Below are 16,205 nucleotides of genomic sequence, written 5' to 3'. Positions count from 1 at the left end.
GCAAGGGAGTCATTAGCCAGCATTGTTTTTATGATTGTGTTACAATCCTGGGTTGTTGGTGCAGCTTCCGTGTCACGCGTATTAAATTATGCTAGAGCTTCGCACTATTCTTCAATGTCCTCATCAACTGCTTTTTTTAGACTTTACTTATGGGCTTTCCTTGAGAGGCTCCATGTTGTCCACCACTGACTGATAGAGCTCACTCAAGGCAAAGGTTGTCCGTAGGAGCCATTTGCCGTAAATAGGCTTGGCCAAATCCATTGCAGGAACATTTTCCCATGAAACAGTTGGTCCATAAAGTCGCAAAAACAAGTTTGTAAATTGATTAAAGAAGCTGACACCAATGTCATTTTCCTTTCGTAAAGGTGATGATTTGCTTGGAGATGTCATCTGTAGAATTGAGAAATGACAGGATTCAAATTAAATAATGTCGCAACTGAGGGAGAAGAACGGTAATGATAGAATAACTTATTGAGTTACAGGACAACATCATCCTTAGAATTGTACATAAAATAACCTTGCTCGATCATTAGAGAGCTTACGATTTCACTACGCACACGACTACGACGGTTGATTGACCACAAAAAGGTTATCTGCGCATGTGCGAAAGGGAATCTTCCTCTGTGACCTAACCTTAGTGAGGTTTTTGACTACTCGCTTGCAGCCTATTCAACGTACTCACGACTACGCAGGTAAGAAATTGATTTATTTCTTGAATCAAACTGTTGTTTATATTTATTATCAGTAATATAGTTTTCTCACTTTCTTCACAATATTTTAGGCACGTTTTTAAAATTCAAATAATTTTTTTCTCAGTTTTAGTGTTCATTCAACAATGTCTGCCAGCAACGACTCGTGTCCAAAGAAGTTGCAGATGTGTGTATAAAGAGTTTTTGACTGTTGCCTGATATTGATATTAATTTACTAAAATTGATAATTACGTTAGAAGTTTTGGGCTGAATTTTGCCTTACGCACTAACATATGAACGATGTTCCTCTATGTCTGTTTGTAAAGAATAATCTCGATTTCTGCAACTTGACTTTTCCTTTCAAATTTGTATCTGTGATGAAAGGGACAATTATAGACTATAATATAGTACTGTGGCATTTATGTATCGGACCTCTGCCAAATATTATGAGAATGGATTCGTTTCGTTTTTGAAAGGGTTATTGCCTGCAAAATAACAACCCCAAATAACTTTGTTGACACCTATAATTTGTAGTCCTTATGAAAATCTAAATATACCTGTTCGAACAAGCAGTCTACAAGCCCATACCTACTGAGATTTGTTATGCATGGATTTCAAAATGAAAATGAATTGAACTGTGATTGACTTTTGCCTAGAAATACCACAGGTTAGTTTTTAGCTGTTTGTGAGTATATGTTAGCTGAAATATAGGCCCACTATTAAGTGGCGATGATAAATAGATCTTTCTGTTGAAGTGTACGATGAAGAGTTGGATGAAATGTACAGGTCAGATAATGTTAATTGGGACAGAAATTATTTCTTGATGTCTGCTAGAGAACTTTCTGATCAACCTTTGATTGTATTTCCAAATTACCCTTTTCCTGGTATAGGTCTTTATCCATGAATATTTCAACAGTTGTTGAACACCTAAAATAAATGTTTTTTTAAGTCCTATATGTTCCAACAATAGCCAAAAATTAAAATAAAGAGTTTCCTTGTCCTATTTTTTTAACTCTATTTTGTTATCTTTTCAAAAGAACTGCTAACTTGAGCATACTAGTCATTTGGAATCCTTATTTTAGATTATGTTGGAAATTGTTTGGTACTTGTAATTGGGTTGTCATTTTGCTTCTTATACCCAGGCCAAAGATGGTATGGAGCCAGGAACATGACCTTCTGTTAGTAGGAGAAATCCTGGTTTCACAACCTTTCAACTTCCCTTTTGGCAGCAGAGAGAGGGGGCAATGCTGGAGCAAAGTGGCAAAAAGGTTGAATGACTGCCAAAAGCAAAAATTTTATGTAGACCAGAGGGCAGTGAGAGAAAGGTTTGCAAAATTAGAGAGGGATTTTAGAAGGAGAATGGCACAAGAGGAAAGGGCCAGTGGAATAGCAGTAGAAGAGAATGAGCTAGACCAGGCAATGGAAGATATTATTGGATTTACAGAAGCAGCAGAAGCAGCAGAAGGAACTTGCCAGGAAAGCTGAAGAGAAGAAAAACAACAGAGAGAAAGAAAAGGAGACAGCCGAGGATGTGAGAAAAAGGTCAATTGAGAGGCTCAGTCAGACACAAGTGCGAGAAAAAAAATGAAAGTGAGAATAAAAGGAAACGGTCAGGTGAAAATACTATGTAGTTTTTAAGAGAGAAGGCATTGAAGGAGTATGAGATTCAGAAAGAAGTAATAAAGTTAAGAAAAAAAGAGATGGAGATTAGAATTGAGGAAGCAGATAACGAGAAGAAGAGAGAACAGTTTGAGAGGGAGCAAAGGGAAGAGGAGAGGAAAAGGAGAGAAAAGTATGAAGAAACCATAATCAGCCAACAACATCAAATAATTTATCTGATGCAAAAACAGCAGGAGCAACAGAAACAGATTTTGCAGCAGATGCAGCAACAAAATACTGCAATTATTTCCATTTTGGCAAAGTTGGCTGAGAAGCAGTAGACTTTAAATATTATTTGCTTCTCCTTTTATTCATTGTATGAAATAAATACATACTTGTGCATCCTTTTTTCGTCTAGCTGCTGCATGGAAAACAACTATAACTTTCCACTAGTTGAGGCACTCTGATTATGGTAATGTGGTGTGGAAGTCTCTTGAATGTTGACAACCATATTAAATATTAAAAAATGGTATGTTGTGTAAGAGATTATAATCACATGCTGCATGGGAAAACACATTCCCTACTCAGAACATTTTGGCCCAAGTGCAATTGATGGAAAAAAACACATGCAGAAACAATTATTATATGTCTGCAAAATGCATTTGTTAATTTTTCTTAAACCTGTAATGCATAAATTTGGCTTTTTGCACTTTCTTGACAGCAATGTGAATTTGCCTTATTGTGGCCTTGGCTTGAAGCATGAGAAATGACCTACCAACCATAGCACAAGTTCTGAAAGTACCCAGAATATAAAAAGAAAATAAGTGTGTGTGTTTTCTGTAGAGAGAAACTTGGCAAATTTGGTAGCTTTTAAAAAAGCTGTTTTATAGGGTGATCTTGAGACTAGTTTCCATCTAAATTGCTAGTTTCCATTAAAGTAAAACTGGAGGGCAGGTGGCTGTAAATCAAAGAAGGTTGCCGTATTTGATCCAAAGAAGCAGGTTAGAGCATTTCGTAAAAGAGCACACACAGTATACACCTTCCCTACAGGGCTCAAACCAATCTTCAGATCTTTTTTGAAATCGCAGAACTTGAAGTAAGACACAATTTCACCAAAGACCGACTCAACTGAAACACGAACCTGACTCATAGACTGGTTGACTGCTTGCTGTTCTAGGGTCAAACCTTGTCTTTGCAAAAATGGGCACTGCAGATGTTCTCGTAGAGGGTAGGCTGGGTCACCATAAATGCAAAGTGCTTGGCCATGGGGTGCAAATGAGTGCCTTTCTAACTCACCCAATAGCCCACACATCACAAGCATAGCAGCATCATGCCTTACAGTCCCATCTACAAAACCCCAACAGTTATCTAATGCTCCCCCTTTTCTATGAACGGCATGTGCAAACATAGCAAGGTTTTCCCTAGATAACCAAGGTTGATCCATACTACTTAGTAGATGACGATATCTTTGATAAATTTCCTCGATTACCAGGTTACTTATCATTGATAATTGGGGAACAGGCCTTGCAAAGTGATGGATCAAGTCACTATATCTGCATGGATATTCAAGCCTTCTCAAACAAATACACGTCGCTTCAACTGAATCAACAACCACCCCGTTGTAACATTTAAATTGGGCAGGAAATCCGAAAATATCTACTAATGTATAGACATCATCCTTCCACATCCGAAACTCGGCTTTACACTTGTCTGCGCTCATCAGATCCAAATCGAATTTATCATACCTCCAGTACGGAAAATGTGGATTTCTTAGCCTATTCATATCATAGAGCAGCAGAAGATCTACATCATCGATAACATTCGCCTCATAATATCCCAAGAGCAGGTTATTTAGATTATCGATATTCGCCATGCTTATTATTTTCTTCACAGCTAAATTTGGCGCCAAAGTACCACCGTCTTGACAATCGTAAGCGAAAAATTCAGACTACGCAAGCGCTACGGGGGTCCCAGACCTCCTAGCCGTCGTAGTCAGATCCGTAGTCAAATCGTAAGCTCTCTATTATTTGAGGTGGTGCACTGCCTTAAAGTCATGATAGTAATAACAGTTTTTTAAGTAGTTTTTTTGGTTTTTTGTGTATTTCTATGTGTGATGTAGGCATTTTGTTGGGTTTCTTTTGTAATAAGTATTAACAATTGTAATATACTGTGTATGATGTAAAATTAGTGTCACGTAAATTCATTTAATTTTAGTGTATTTGACTCTCAGAATATTGAAGTGATTATATAATTGAAGTGAATATCTGTCATGTACAAGTATTTGGTTAACGTTTTCAACAAGAAATTGTTGTAACAGTGTTGACAAGTGTTAGTGGCGTAAGAAAAGAAATATGTTCAATGGATTTGACTCTAGACAATGCTAAATAGCAGCAGGCAGCAGGAATGGAATTTGTATCCATCCAAAGAATAGCTTCTTTAATTGTTTGCCCTTGCACTTTGCTAATTGTGGATGCATATGCTGCAGTGAAGAGAAAATAGGTCACTTTTGAAATTACATCAGTGACAGGGAAAATATTTGTAAAATGGTCATGTGGATGACGTGCCATAACAGTAGCGTTGACCATGCAGTGAATAGTGCAGAATTGACCATTCACAAAACCTAAAGATTTATCCCCATTTTCCAACAGCATGATTGGTAATTCTTGGAAAATGGATGTGAGATGTTGTTTTTTTTACATGGAATAGTTGCAATGACGGGGCAAACTTTGTTGTTTGACTGATTAACAAAAATAGCAGCATCATTTGAAACAGTGAGAAAAATTGCATAAGTGTTATTTAAATGTGCCTTCATTTCATTTCATTTTATAATATTTATACAGGTTAAGGGTTCATACATATGTTTTTCAACCTGACCTGTTTAAAAGATTAAAATAAGAGCTAATAACTTTGTTATAATACTAGTAACAAAAGAAATTTACCAATCAAACCTAATTTACAATATTTAATAATACTAAGGCTATAAAAAGTGAACGTAAAGATGAAATAAAAGTTGTCCCCGACTATAGCTGTTCTTTGAAGGTTTTCAGGGAGGGGGCCAATTTGGTAGCCCTTTCTAGACTGTTCCACAGTTTTGGACCGCGATAAGAAAAAACCTTTTGGCCATTTATCGTTTTTAGCAGCGGTATCTTAAGATCAGTTTCTGATGAACGCAGAAACCGTTCTCTATCATCCGAACATTTTTCGAATAATTTTCTCAAGTAGTCTGGTGCAAGCATCTTTAGAGATTTGTAAGTTAGGGTGGCTGTCTCCTTTCTTACAAGATTTCTGATGGTTAACCAGCCAAGATTCTGAATTATCAGAGCAGCAGACGCATTGTATGGGCTGCTAGTTACAATTCTGGCAGCTCTATTTTGGATTTTTTGGTACACGTCAAACTTTGATTCATTACAGCAGCCCCAAACGGAACAACAGTAGCTCGAATGGGGCTCAACAATTCCTCTATACATTTTGTTGAGGATGTCAGATGGAAGATATTTCTTAGAATACTTAATAAGTCCAAGGGCTCGATTAGCCTTGGTCTTGATAGTATCCATATGCTTGTCCCAGTTGAGCTTACTGTCTATCTGAACACCTAAGTATCTTGTGTTGGTGATCATTTCAATGTTCTGATCACCTATTGAAAAAGATGGTGGCGCATCAGGCTGGCTTTCGATCTTAGGGATGTGTAGACCAGAGCCTATAACAAGTGACTGCATTTTCACTACGTTTAGGGAAAGTTTATTTGCATGCAGCCAATCCTGTAGTTTCAAAAGATCTAAGTTTAGGTCATTTTGAAGGTCACCAATACTTTTTGAAGAGAGGGAAATGGCTGTGTCATCAGCATACATGCTGACATGAGATTTTTGCAAGGAAAAAGGCAAATCATTGATCTAAATCAGGAACAAGAGTGGACCAAGACAAGAACCTTGGGTAACTCCACAATTTATTCCCCTCACATCAGAGGAGGTGCCATCCACCCTGCAGAATTTTTTACGATTTTCCAAATATGATGTGAGCCAGTCATGTTCCAGGCTGGTCACTCCGTACATATTAATTTTTTCCAGTAGGATTTTATGATCGACCGTGTCAAAAGCCTTCTTCAAGTCAATAAAGACTAAACCAGTGTATTTTTAAGCTACTGTCATTATCCTTTATCTATATTCAGGTACCAATCATTGGTGCTAGCCAAAAGGGCTGTGGCTACCGAGTGTAAGAGTCGAAAACCCGACTGATGCACATATAGTGATTTATTCCCATCCAGGTATTCATAAAATTGATTGAAAATTTATTTCTCAAATACCCTAGATATGAAAGGAAGAACTGATATTGGTCTATAGTTCGACCTGTCATCCTTTGCGCCACTCTTGAAGATGGGTGCAATACACGCTATTTTCCAGTCCTCCGGAAAATTTTCCTGCAAACAATGATTTATTGAAGAGATCACACAAGGACCCACCAACAACTGGCAAAACAATCTTCAAATAAAAGCTCGCAATGTCATTGTGACCTGAACCATGCGATGACTTCATCTTGTTCAAGGTTGATGATAATTTATCTGCCATGATGGCTGAAAAAGAAAAACTGAATGGAGGAGTTTCAAACGGGTATTCACCAGACAGAGTGGATTGGCTTTCTTTGCAATTTTCTCACTAAGTTTATTCCCAATCCTGCAGAAGTACTCATTCATTGAAGATGCAATTGCTTTGTTACCCCTAATTGTTTGCCTGTCTACAGTAAGGTTAGGCACAACTGTAGTGTTCGACTTTTTGTTAATGACTTGGTTGATGGTTTTCCAAGTTTTCTTGATGTCACCTTGAAACTGCCTGATTTTTTCAGAGAAATACTCGCGTTTAAGTTGTGTATTCATGTTATTTAACCTGTTACGAATTTGCCTGTAGGATTCCATCAACAATTTTGAGTTGGTTTTTAAAGCTCAAGTTTTTAACTTATTTCTGGTTTTAGCCAATTTGAAATAATCAGCATTCAGCCAAGGCGTATATCTATCAGACACGCGTCTTCTTAATGTAGGCTTTTCTAGAATAAGCGAAAATATTTGGGTCCACTTGCATACTGCATCATCAATGTCTTGAGCATCAGCTACAAGTGCCCCCAATTAACCTCAGAGAGATCTGAGAGGAAAGCCTCTTGATTAAAATTCTTCAACTGACGAGATGTAATATATTTGTGCTGGTGTTTAACACCGCCACGCAGCTTTCTAACACAATATACAAGATAATGGTCACTAAGACTTATCTTAAGCACTCCACTCTCTGCAATATTGTTACAGTTTGTGGTAGCTATATAATCAATCAAAGTTGAACTGTCTAACGTGACCCTAGTGGGCTCTTTAATAATCTGCTTCATATCAAAAAGGTCGTACAGCTAACGTAACTGCATAATATGGCTCGGAGTATTGTCTCTATAACAGAAATCACAGTTAGTATCTCATAGAATAATAATTTCTTTCCCCTCTCCATCAAGAAAGCTCAGGTTTTCATGAAGGCTGTCACAGCAAGAATTAGGCTCACTGGGTCGTCTATACCAAGCTATGACAATGAACCGATTTGAATTCGGGGGCAAATCAACTCAAGCGATTTATTAGAAAGATCTACCCGGGGTTTAAACCTAACTGTATTTCTGATATAGAGAGCAACGCCATCACCTTGCCTACTTCTATCATATCTACAAAGAGAAAAATCATCTAATGAGATAAGCCTGTCATCAACTTTGTGATCGATTTTGGTGTTTCATTTATGGCCAAAATATCAATGTTTTCGTTTTTTACAAGCGACCGTATTTCATCAATCTTCATGATGAGGCTATTTACATTAAACGATGCCATGGTCACACCCTTTCTAAGCCTCAAAGGGCAAATAACAGGCCCTTGAACCGCATTTTCATCGGCACTACTAGAAATGTTAACAGGCTCTGAGTTTGAAATGGAACTTGCATTTATAACGAAATTAGGGACCAGACCCATTGCTTTACAATGACACTCTTATCAACTTGTGTGAAACACAATTTTTCCTTGCTGGAATGATTGTAGCTGCTGTTGAGTAGGCTTGTTACGTATGCGATAGGAAATTCAGCAAGACATTATCTGTAATGCGATATTGTTGCGTTAAACGTAGTGTAGGAAAGATTGACAGAAGCTGTTGGTCAGAAGCAATATTGGAGACTTGATGAACTTTTCCAGCAATAGTGGAAAGTGGTTGTTGTTGAGCAAAGTCACCACAAACAATAAGAAATGGTTTAAGATGTAGGACTTGGATGGTGTTCAGAATGTGTTGAAAAATAGGGATAGATACTTGCGATATTTCGTCTATGACAATAACATCTATGCTTCCAAGATACAAATTGATACTTGGATGTTCTCCTTCTTTCACAGGGTAATTGGAAAATAGAGTGTATTGTCTCGCATGCTACAGAATCTGGCAATGCACTTTTGTACATACATGCAAGACACCCTGTTGGAGTAGCAACCGAAACAGTATGTTCATTCTCTATGCAGTATTCAATTCATGCATTTAACAAGTATGTTTTCCCCATATGTATGAACCAGGCTTCCCTCAAATTAGACTTGGTTGGGAGGAAATGGAAACAGATAGATCAGGACTATTGAGTTAAATTCTGCGGTTATCAATACGAGATCTCATGGTTTTGAAAGCAAACACTTGAGCACCTTTTAAATTAGTGACTAGGTGATTTGAAACATGAATGAGACGGTCAGTAAGAGTTTTGCCAAAAATATTTGTTTTAATGCCGTGTAGAACATCTTTCAGACTTTGCAAATATGAAACAGCATTGTCTATATAGTATTGTTTGTGTCCTTCAAGCTGTAGCATGTGTAGCAATAGGTCGTTGGTTAAAAGTGATGGAATAAAGCAGAATTGTTATCATTCATTAAGAAATGATATGCTGTCATGCATCTGTTTCTGGCAGTGTCATTAGATATCATATTAATACGCTGCTCAACTGTAGTTTCAGGCATATTTATAGAGAGCATTGCATTATGGACCCTATATCCTTATCGCAAAACGTCATATTTTCTGGTATCTAATGTGAATAGATAAATTTTTTTTATTTCTTCTTTGTTAAGGTTGTTTTGAAGATTTTATATTGTTTATATAGTTTGGATATAAGGGCAGCATGTTTATAGAGTGACAATTGGTGCACTTTCGCCATAATAGATATCAGATCCCAAATGCAATTTGACGTGGAGTAAGATGGTGCTGTAAAGATGGAGTAAGATGGGGCAGAAAAACGAAAAATTTAGTGTTCCAGTATTCCTTACCATTTTCATTGTTCCATTTTGTGGCCATATCAGAAGATATTGTAAAATGGAGGTAAGGAAATTGTACAAAAGACAATAGATGAAAGGGATTTTTAACAGGTTTACAAATATAGAAAATCGTATCATGAAGTGACAATTTGTTTAATGGCTTGTTTTTATGAAGGACAAGGCTTATTTCTAATGAAAAATTGTATAGCTTTGAAAATGTAAAAAAGAGAATTACCTTCCAATGCATTAATTGGCTTCAAACTTGAAAAGCCCGGAGTGTTAAATTTTGTGAAAAGCGTTCTAGAAAAGGAATGAAGAAATTTTAAATAATTAAAATAACATAGACGACATTACTTTGTAAAGATAGAACATGAACAGTGTGAAAAATGGCAGTAACAAATTTATAAAGTGATTGCAAATATGAATGAATGAAATGAATGAAAGTAAAAGCAAAATATATCAAATCATTAAATATGCTGAAATACACTAAATCAAAAATGCATTGACATTTTTGAGAGATGGATCCATGGGAAATTATTTAGGGTCCAGGTCACGGTTGTGCTGTATGGATGTGGTAATGTTCTGTTATAAGGCTTAAGTATGGGAAAGAAAATTTAGAAACGTCACTGTTACAATGTCAAAATACCAAGCCATTTGATATTTGGTAAAAAGTTGCCTCTTCAGAAGTGTAAGATGTTGTCACATTTTTGTGTCATTGTCCTCAAGGATGTCTGGCCTATAGACCTCTCATTGCTATAAGGCTTCAGAACTGGAAAATTTTCTTTCCTCCCCTACTCTGGAAATATGACACACATCTACATAAGCATAATTAGGTGTAACTACTAACTTTACTAACTTTATAGATGGTATGTGATCACTTTCAAGGATGTGTTAGATACAGGCCTGTGAATCCTATAGGGCTTCAGTACTTAGACTGACAAAAACATATGAACTCATAAATCAACGCCGAAAGGTCTGATTTCAATTTGGTTTTCTGCATCATTAGTTTCTTGTCTATATCTACATGTGTGGTAATTTTCAATTCAATATCTTTTAAAGTTTTGACTTAAAATTTTCGTTACTCAGATTAGACATTATGATTTTTGGTCAGCCATTATGAAAATTGAGGTGTGGCAATTGTTTTTTGTTTCTGTCTCTTTTAATATTATTCAAACAATAACATATGTGTATATCATTAGAAAGAGCGCACTTCTTCCTATCAAATGGTATCAAATTAGGTATTTTTCAATCCCGTCTTGAAAAGTTATTATAGCCTTCTCATCCGTGTTCTATATTGTTAACAAAAGTCATCGGTACACAGATTTCTTTCTCATTTCACATTAAAAATTAAGAGTTTACAGCATATATTTAGGGTATTTACTGTTTTACACTGTGTATATATACTATTCTTATAGATTTGCTTCATCTTATATATCATTTTATAAATACATAATTTTGTCTTTATCAATTTTATCTTGGAATCTATAGTATGATTTTCAAACTCTTTCCAAACTTTTCAAACAGTATGATTTACAGATGGTCTACAGAGTCTTTATTTTTTACAGATGGCGTACACACAATAAAAAAGAGCCAAGGCAGTTGGTCACTTCAACCATTTCCCAAAAAAAATTTTGAAGCCATATGTCCAGGTTGAAGCATATCTGCTAGAGCAGGTAGCCCTTTCACGCCTAAAGCCGGAAGGCTGCGAATTGCTTAGAAGGTCCCATGTGGCAACCTCAGAGCTCTGCTCTACAATAATAGAAAATTTGCAAGTATTACAGAAGCCAAACTTCCTCTTAGATGACAGGAAGGTATTGGAATTCACGAGGAACTTACAACCTGTGGCACAACTGTTGGCTCCTTTCCACAAGGAAAGTCAAACTGTGCAAAATGATGTCCAAAGGAGGAATCTTCTGCTGGCCCTTTTAAATCCCAGCAACACATTAGCAGCACAACTAGATCAATGTGTTGAGCTTATTGCTGCTCTATTTTCGATTGGCGTCAACTTCAAGATTGCACAGACACTGATTTCAAACCCTAATAACTATGCAGACATGATAACTTTCGCACCAAACAAAGAACCAACCTTCAAGACCACCAGAAATATAATTGCTTTGCTCCCTTTGCTACATAGCTCCAAACCAACCTCCACCATTTCATCACCCAATGTATTATCGTTAACTTCACAGCTTTAAACACAGGAAACCACATATCCTAATACAACATTATTACCAACATCAACGCAACAACTTTCTACAACAGCTTCAACAGAATCCTTAACAAACCAACTGTCATCCCAACCATCAAAATGTATGGCACACCTTTCCGAAGTAGGTACTGAAGAAGCTCAATACAGGTGTGTACAGTAATCTTTACATCTTCATGTGTTTGCCAAAAGATTAACATTTTTTCTCTATCATGTTTAGAAAAAACACCAAGGCGAGCATTAACTGAAATTTTCCAGTCTGCAAGGTATTTCAGGAAGACATCCCTCTACCATGTGAAACCTTTCATCTTGTTCAGACTTGTAGGGCTGCAAAAAGGGCTTTGCTTTTTTAACAAACTCTGTAGTGTTCTTACATTCATACAATCAAAGAATTTATCAAACATTTGGCAATATGTGGCTGTAGCATGTGCTTCAGTTGGACCGAATGTTTGAAGGGCTTTTGATACTGAGTCACTCAAAACCTGAGCTGCAAGCCTGACATTCATGACAGGGAAGCTGGACAAATTGATGTGGTGATTTGTTAGTTTTGGCACCAGATGCAAGCCACAATCTACATCATCATAGAAAATCTTTGAGATATGATTCCAAGTCAAGAAATTCCCATTTTTCACATGCCTCTGCTGCATAACCCACCAAAAGAATTGCGAAGATGATTTCTTGCAATTTTGAGCAAATGAGAAGGATCTGCAAAAAAGTAGATGAAATCTTTCTTCCTCGGCCATAGCATTGCCTGTGCCGTAGATAACACCTACACCTCTGTTTACATCTTTAACACGGGTCATATGTAAATGCACCCAATACATACTTCTGTTTGCAGATGCACCATAACTTGTGCACCAACGACTTTCACACCACTTAAAGAATCCCAACTGCTTTCCAAAATATTGCAAAGAGTTGGGTTGATCTTGCATTTGTTGTGGCAAAATTGGCAAATGAAAATTTCAAAGAAACCACAAATTGTTGTGACGATGGTACTGATCATTAGCAAAAGGAAGCTGGCAAATAGACAATTTTTTCATCAGGACAAATCTCATCGTAAACAGATTTGGCAGCGCAATGCGCAATGCAACCACCAACAAACTGATGTGGTAAACCGGGGCAAATTTCCAAAGATAATGTTAATTTGATTTTCAGTGTACAAAGCATGAGAAGCAAGAAGACTCCACAGGAGCATAGGAACTGTGAAGGAAAGATCTTCTTTGAAATGAATTTCGTACTTTGGTACCATATGAACATGATCAGCGAAAGTGATTAAAAATGGAGGACATGAGATTTCGTGAATGAGAAAATCGCAGTCAGATTCTGAAAAGAGTGTGTGTGTAACTTGTTTGTGGCAGCCAAGCGTTCATAGCAACCTTGCTTTTTTATCCTTCAATGCTGGCTCTTCCTATCATTGTGAAGCAGAATTCACCAAGCACCGCTTTGTTCACATGCTAATGGGGAACCTGGAGCTGGGTTTAGACCGTTATGAGACAGTTTAGTTCTATCCTACCGATGAAGTGTTATTGCAAAAGTAATTCTGCTCAGTACAAGAGGAACTGCAGATTCAGACAATTGGCAATTGGCATGCAAGTCAGTGTGAAAATGTCAGCGTGTAAGCTCTCACATTTTCACTTTAGAGGCTCGTTTATGAAAGACTGTAAAAACCTCCATGTACTTCCCGACGTTTTGCAAATAATTCATTTTAAATTTTTAAAGTATATACAACAATAGGCCTTGCTAATATCTGTTCGTTTCTGTTTTTTGCATTCTCTTGAGGTTGGCAGAGCAATAAGTACTGTTTCTAAAAGATTGTGTTATTAAGTCATCATGTTTCATTCTCTCATCAATTGTGCACTAAAGTCAGCACCTTATTTGCCGAATATGTGCCGAAGATGCTCCAACAAACTTGACTGTTTTTAAAAGAACTAGTCCGATGTCATGTGAGCTGCTTGTCTGCCTGCATATTTTCCTTTCCAAATTTTCCCAGACGGTGAAAGATAATTTGGAAATCTTTGAAGAAAGTCACCTTATTAAAAAGAAGAAAGATTCTTCCACTCTCAAAAATATCAATCTTTTCTCTGACGAGCTGCAGCATTACAACAGCAAAGAACCCACTGCAGTTCCCTCAAAAAACAATGCCAACAAAGTGCCTAAAACAATTGCTAATGATGAAGGCATAAGTAGTTTCACAGAAGAGGAATTTCTTTCAGCAGTAGCACTGTTTACTATGAGCTGCAACTATCTAGTTGCACCCTCATTCTTTAGAAATCCAGAGAATCATGCAGAAGTCATTTCCATAAAGTTTGGGGAAGGTAAAGCATTTAAAAAATTGAAGACGCTTAAGAGCCTCCGCTCACTCTTCTTGGTGGGACAGAAAAGAGCACATCCTGAGAAGGGAACCCAGGATACCGCTATGATCTTACAAGATCTCTCTTCAAATGATGATGATGAGCCACCTGCGAAAAAGAGGAGAAAGAGTAAAAAGGTAAAAAAGTGTGGGTGATTGCTGGTCATGTATATACTGTAAATGATGTCAAAGTGAAGAAATTTAACCAAGCGTGGGTAAACGGCGGGAGTGATTATGACTCTCTTATTTTGGTTGGGTGATAAACTGACTCTCTTGGGCGGGAGTAACTATGACTCTCTTATATTACACCGATAGACATGATGGAGCCAATTTCGGCTGGACCAAGTGGTAGCAATGAGGATGAAATATGAGTAAAACCCAGCTCACTTGATGTCCTATGGCAGAGGAAAGTCACATGCCATAATAGCGTTCCTATAATGGTGACCAAGACGTGACACGCAACTCCATCGTTTGTTAATCCTACTTCGCCTACAACATGAACACTTCGTTGGCATGAAACACACGCCTCAGCTCAACTTTTTCATCAAACAAGGATTCGTCAGCACAGCATCAAATCAACTCATTCGGATTCGTCAAGTCAACAACCAGCACTCGACTCACCGTAGTGATCTTCAACACAAGCAACAATCACTCGACTCACCGTAGTGCCCTCAAACACATCCCAGCACTCGACTCACTGCAGTGCCTCCACGCAAAACCAACGCTCAGGAACTCTCAAGAAAATATTGGCTACGTCACACTCTCATCGCATTTATAACGGTTGGATATTTAAATTTCGAACAATTCATTTTTTATCGCAATTTACTATACCTTGTACTTTTTAATGTGACCAATAAGACTCTCAAGTGGCCTGACTGTTGCATAAGATCAGCGGTAAGGGGTTGGTTACGAGTTCCAAAGGACATGATGAACGATGGCTAAATGTGCAAGTAGAGGAAGACCTGCTAGAAGGGTCGATTGTGACACTTACAGAAGAATTGAAACCATTAGAAACATCGTCCAGGTATGTCTGCAAGCCTGGGTCCACCGCATAAGACGGCATGACAATCTCTGTAACTTTGTAGCTGGAAAGCTAACACGAAAGTTATACCGTGTCAGTCAGGAGGTATTCATGAACCTTCCGAATGGCACCAAGAATGAGGCCTGATTTGGTGGTTTCCAAGGATGGGACATCATATGTTATCGATATTACCCTGGTTGCAGACAACGCAAACCTGGATAGCGAGCATCAAAACAAAGTTAGCAAGTGTGTGACTGAGTTCGTGCAGAGGCTCCATGGGAATAGTGCTGTAGTGTACACAGCCTTAGCTAAAAATTAAGGTGTATATATCAAACATGATATCTCATTAGAAAGAGCAGAAACTGCTCTATCTAATGGTGTCAAGATTTTCACATTTCCTATCTTTTTAAGAAATTTTATTTGACCTTACTTGTTTTTGTCAAACATTGTGTACAAAATTATCTGTTAACAGTTCTTCTTTCTCAGCTCACTTACTTGCAGCTAGCGAACGGTCCTGAATTTTCTTCTGCTCATGGTAAAACAAATTTCACGTTGATAATAAAGTGTTTAAAGCATAATACAATAATATTTCAAGTTTTAGCTCCTTATTTCATTATTTCGATTGTTTCATTTAAAGTTTATTTGTTTTCTATACTTTGAAGATCGATAATCTTTCATTTCAATCAATTTTAGCAACTGCCATAACAACTCTTTTATGCATTTATATAATTAATATATACTAACTTTTATGAAACTATTGTTATTTTCTTTCGTTGTCATTTAAAAATGATAATTTTTTCGATTTGTTTAATTACTGTTTCCCCTTTCCTTAGAGACGCCTCTAGGATTTTTCATCTTAAGGAAATATACTTACTGAGAAAGACACTGTAAGTACCATTATTTGTTTATCTTCAAAACATTCATTCCTTGGAGATTCTCTTTTACTGAATAAAGGAATTATTTGTCAAAAAGTAACATTCATTTTAATTTATGTTACACACTTCTCTCTGTTATTATGCCTATTCCATGGAGTTAAGGCGTTGCACACTCTTACTGGA

The 16,205-nt window shown here is 37.1% G+C and overlaps 1 non-coding gene across 1 annotated transcript; it reads left to right on the top strand.

Moving 5' to 3' along the window:
• The first annotated feature begins 2,048 nt into the window (after positions 1-2,048).
• LOC135691893 (uncharacterized) lies at positions 2,049-2,629 on the top strand. The gene is made up of 2 exons (XR_016144225.1): positions 2,049-2,105; positions 2,261-2,629. It is a non-coding gene; the product is annotated as an uncharacterized LOC135691893 (transcript).
• Positions 2,630-16,205: the final 13,576 nt, after the last annotated feature.

This window comes from Rhopilema esculentum, chromosome 11, assembly GCF_057945365.1.
Source record: "Rhopilema esculentum isolate cy_ngs chromosome 11, ASM5794536v1, whole genome shotgun sequence".
NCBI lineage: Eukaryota > Metazoa > Cnidaria > Scyphozoa > Rhizostomeae > Rhizostomatidae > Rhopilema > Rhopilema esculentum.
The sequence above is the reverse complement of the archived record's forward strand: the minus strand, read 5'-3'. Positions and strand labels throughout refer to the sequence as shown.